Below are 5,000 nucleotides of genomic sequence, written 5' to 3' on the forward strand. Positions count from 1 at the left end.
AATAGGTAAGCGGCCAGGGTTGCTCTGTTGAACCTCGGTGCGGAATGGGAGCTCCAAGTGGGCCATTTTTGGTAAGCAGAACTGGCGATGCAGGATGAACCGAAAGCCGGGTTACGGTGCCGAACTGCGCGCTAACCTAGATCCCACAAAGGGTGTTGATTGATTAAGACAGCAGGACGGTGGTCATGGAAGTCGAAATCCGCCCGAACACCTCTCGGCTCGCCCCTCGCGTGTCGTGCCCTCACGCCTCCCCCGGTGCCGTGCCGTGACGCCCCGCAGTCCCCCCGCCCCCCGGTGCCATGCCGTGACGCCCCGCAGCCCCCCCGGGGCCGTGACGCCCCCGCAGCCCGCCCGGGGCCGTGCCGTGCCGTGCCCCGCAGCCCCCCCGGGCCGTGCCGTGCCGTGCCGTGCCCCGTAGCCCCCCCGGGGCCGTGCCGTGACGCCCCCGCAGCCCCCCCGCCGGGGCCGTTCCGTGACGCCCCCCCCCGGCCCCCCCCGGGCCGTGCCTGCCGTGATGCCCCCCGCCCCCCCCGGGGCTGTGCCGTGACGCCCCGCAGCCCCCCGGTGCCGTGCCGTGATGCCCCCCTGCGGGGCCGTGCCGTGACGCCCCCGCAGCCCCCCCGCGGGCCGTGCCGTGTCGTGCCCCGCAGCCCCCCCGGGGCCGTGCCGTGACGCCCCCGCAGCCCCCCCGGGCCGTGCCTACCGTGATGCCCCCCGCCCCCCCGGGGCCGTGCCGTGACGCCCCGCAGCCCCCCCCGGTGCCGTGCCGTGATGCCCCCCCGGGGCCGTGCCGTGACGCACCCCCGGCCCCCCCGGGCCGTGCGTGCCGTGATGCCCCCTGCCCCCCCGGGGCCGTGCCGTGACGCCCCGCAGCCCCCCCCGGTGCCGTGCCGTGATGCCCCCTCGGGGCCGTGCCGTGACGCCCCCCCGGCCCCCCCGGGGGCCGTGCCTGCCGTGATGCCCCCCGCCCCCCCGGGGCCATGCCGTGACGCCCCGCAGCCCCCCCCGGTGCCGTGCCGTGATGCCCCCCCGGGGCCGTGCCGTGACGCCCCCCGGCCCCCCGAGCCGTGCCTGCCGTGATGCCCCCCGCCCCCCCGGGGCCGTGCCGTGACGCCCCCGGTCCCCCCGGGCCGTGCCTGCCGTGATGCCCCCCGCCCCCCGGGGCCGTGCTGACGCCCCGCAGCCCCCCCGGGCCGTGCCGTGACGCCCCCGGCCCCCCCGGGCCGTGCCTGCCGTGATGCCCCCCGCCCCCCCGGGGCCGTGCCCGTACGCCCCGGGGCCGTGCCGTGCCGTGACGCCCCCCGCAGCCCCCCCCCGGTGCCGTGCCGTGACGGCCCTGCAGCCCCCCCGGGGCGGTGCCGTGACGCCCCCCGGCCCCCCCGGGCCGTGCTTGCCGTGATGCCCCCCGCCCCCCCGGGGCCGTGCCATCATGCCCCCCGCCCCCCCGGGGCCATGCCGTGCCGTGACGCCCCCCGCCCCCCGAGGCCGTGCCGTGCTGTGACGCCCCGCAGCCCCCCGGGGCCGTGCCGTGACGCCCCCCGCAGCCCCCCCGGGGCCGTGCCGTGACGCCCCCCGCAGCCCCGTGTGACGCCCCCCGCCGCAGCCCCCCCGGTGCCGTGCCGTGACGCCCCCGCCGCAGCCCCCCCGGGGCCGTGCCGTGACGCCCCCGCAGCCCCCCGCCCGGTGCCGTGCCGTGATGCCCCCCGGGGCCGTGCCGTGACGCCCCCGCAGCCCCCCCGGTGCCGTGCCGGGTGCCGTGCCGTGACGCACCCTGGGCCGTGCCGTGACGCCCCCGCAGCCCCCGCCCCCCCCGGTGCGGTGCCGTGACGCCCCCCGCCGCAGCCCCCCCCGAGGCCGTGCGGCCGTGACGCCCCCCCGGCCCCCCGGTGCCGTGCCGTGACGCCCCCCGCAGCCCCCCCCGGGCCGTGCCGTGACGCCCCGCAGCCCCCCCCAGGGCCGTGACGCCCCCGCAGCCCCCCCCCGCCGGTGCCGTGCTGTGACGCCCCCCGCAGCCCCCTCGGGCTGTGCCGTGACGCCCCCCGCAGCCCCCCCCGTGCCGTGCCGTGACGCCCCGCAGCCCCCCCGGTGCCGTGACGCCCCGCAGCCCCCCGCAGCCCCCCCGGGGCCGTGACGCCCCCGCAGCCCCGCAGCCCCCCCGGTGCCGTGCCGTGACGCCCCCCAGCCCCCCGGGGCCCCGCAGCCCCCCCCCGGTGCCGTGCCGTGACGCCCCCCGGCCCCCCCGGGGCCGTGACGCCCCCGCAGCCCCCCCCCGGTGCCGTGCCGTGCCGTGACGCCCCCCAGCCCCCCCCGGTGCTGTGCCGTGACGCCCCCGCCCGGGGCCGTGCCGTGACGCCCCACGGCCCCAGCCCCCCCCGGTGCCGTGCCGTGACGCCCCCGCAGCCCCGCCCCCCCGTGCCGTGCCGTGACGCCCCCACAGCCCCCCCCGCGGCGCGGTGCCGTGACGCCCCGCAGCCCCCCCCGGGGCCGTGCCATGACGCCCCGCAGCCCCCCCCGGGGCCGTGCCGTGATGCCCCGCAGCCCCCCGGTGCCGTGCCGTGTGACGCCCCGCAGCCCCCCCCGACGCGGTGCCGTGACGCCCCGGCAGCCCCCCCGGTGCCGTGCCGTGACGCCCCGCAGCCCCCCCGGTGCCGTGCCCCGCAGCCCCCCCGGTGCCGTGCTGTGACGCCCCCCGGGGCCGTGCCGTGACGCCCCCGCCGCAGCCCCCCCGATGCCGTGCCGTGACGCCCCCGCCCCCCCGGGGCCGTGCCGTGCCGTGACGCCCCGCAGCCCCCCCGGGGCCGTGCCGTGATGCCCCCCGCCGTGCCGTGCGGTGCCGTGACGCCCCCGCAGCCCCGCCCCCCGGTGCCGTGCCGTGACGCCCCCACAGCCCCTCCCGCGTGCCGTGCCGTGACGCCCCGCAGCCCCCCCCGGCGCGGTGCCGTGACGCCCCGCAGCCCCCCCGGTGCCGTGCCGTGACGCCACCCGCCCCCCCGCCGGGGCCGTGCCATGCCGTGACGCCCCGCAGCCCCCCCGGGGCCGTGCCGTGACGCCCCCCGCAGCCCCGTGACGCCCCCCGCCGTGCCGTGCGGTGCCGTGACGCCCCCGCAGCCCCGCCCCCCAATGCCGTGCCGTGACGCCCCCACAGCCCCCCCGGCGCGGTGCCGTGACGCCCCGCAGCCCCCCCGGGGCCGTGCCATGACACCCCCGCAGCCCCCCCGGTGCCGTGCCGTGACGCCCCACAGCCCCCCCGCCGGCGCGGTGCCGTGACGCCCCGCAGCCCCCCCGGTGCCGTGCCTCGCAGCCCCCCCGCCGGTGCCGTGCCGTGACGTCCCCCGCCCCCCCCGGGGCCGTGCCGTGCCGTGACGCCCCGCAGCCCCCCCGGGGCCGTGCTGTGACACCCCCCGCAGCCCCGTGACGCCCTGCCGTGACGCCCCCCGCCGTGCCGTGCGGTGCCGTGACGCCCCCGACGCCCCCCCCCGTGCCGTGCCGTGACGCCCCCGCAGCCCCCCCGGTGCCGTGCCGTGACGCCCCCGGCCCCCCCGTCGGGGCCGTGCCGTGACGCCCCCGCAGCCCGGTGCCGTGCCCTGACGCCCCCTGGTGCCATGCCGCGACGCCCCCGCAGCCCGTGCGGTGCCGTGACGCCCCCCGCAGCCCCCCCCGTGCCGTGCCCGAACACCTCTCGACTCGCCCCCCGCAGTGCGTGCTCGAGCAACCCTCGCTCGCCACCCCGCGGTGCCGTGCCCGAACACCTCTCGGCTCGCCCCCCGCGTGTCGTGCCCTCACGCCTCCCCCGGTGCCGTGCCGTGACGCCCCGCAGTCCCCCCGCCCCCCGGTGCCATGCCGTGACGCCCCGCAGCCCCCCCGGGGCCGTGCCGTGCCGTGCCCCGCAGCCCCCCCGGGGCCGTGCCGTGACGCCCCCGCAGCCCCCCCCCCGGGGCCGTGCCGTGACGCCCCCCCGGCCCCCCCGGGCCTGCCTGCCGTGATGCCCCCCCGGTGCCGTGCCGTGACGCCCCCGCAGCCCCCCCGGTGCCGTGCCGTGACGCCACCCGCCCCCCCGCCGGGGCCGTGCCATGCCGTGACGCCCCGCAGCCCCCCCGGGGCCGTGCCGTGACGCCCCCCGCAGCCTCGTGACGCCCCCCGCCGTGCCGTGCGGTGCCGTGACGCCCCCGCAGCCCCGCCCCCCAATGCCGTGCCGTGACGCCCCCACAGCCCCCCCGGCGCGGTGCCGTGACGCCCCGCAGCCCCCCCGGGGCCGTGCCATGACACCCCCGCAGCCCCCCCGGTGCCGTGCCGTGACGCCCCACAGCCCCCCCGCCGGCGCGGTGTCGTGACGCCCCGCAGCCCCCCCGGTGCCGTGCCTCGCAGCCCCCCCGCCGGTGCCGTGCCGTGACGCCCCCCGCCCCCCCGGGGCCGTGCCGTGCCGTGACGCCCCGCAGCCCCCCCGGGGCCGTGCTGTGACACCCCCCGCAGCCCCGTGACGCCCTGCCGTGACGCCCCCCGCCGTGCCGTGCGGTGCCGTGACGCCCCCGCAGCCCGCCCCCCCGGGGCCGTGCCGTGACGCCCCCGACGCCCCCCCCCGTGCCGTGCCGTGACGCCCCCGGCCCCCCCGTCGGGGCCGTGCCGTGACGCCCCCGCAGCCCGGTGCCGTGCCCTGACGCCCCCCGGTGCCATGCCGCGACGCCCCCGCAGCCCGTGCGGTGCCGTGACGCCCCCCGCAGCCCCCCCCGTGCCGTGCCCGAACACCTCTCGGCTCGCCCCCCGCGGTGCGTGCTCGAGCAACCCTCGCTCGCCACCCCGCGGTGCCGTGCCCGAACACCTCTCGGCTCGCCCCCCGCGTGTCGTGCCCTCACGCCTCCCCCGGTGCCGTGCCGTGACGCCCCGCAGTCCCCCCGCCCCCCGGTGCCATGCCGTGACGCCCCGCAGCCCCCCCGGGGCCGTGCCGTGCCGTGCCCCGCAGCCCCCCCGGGGCCGTGCCGTGACGCCCCCGCAGCCCCCCCCCC

Source organism: Cibotium barometz, chromosome 49 (genome assembly GCF_041138505.1).
Source record: "Cibotium barometz isolate CiBa-2024 chromosome 49, ASM4113850v1, whole genome shotgun sequence".
NCBI lineage: Eukaryota > Viridiplantae > Streptophyta > Polypodiopsida > Cyatheales > Cibotiaceae > Cibotium > Cibotium barometz.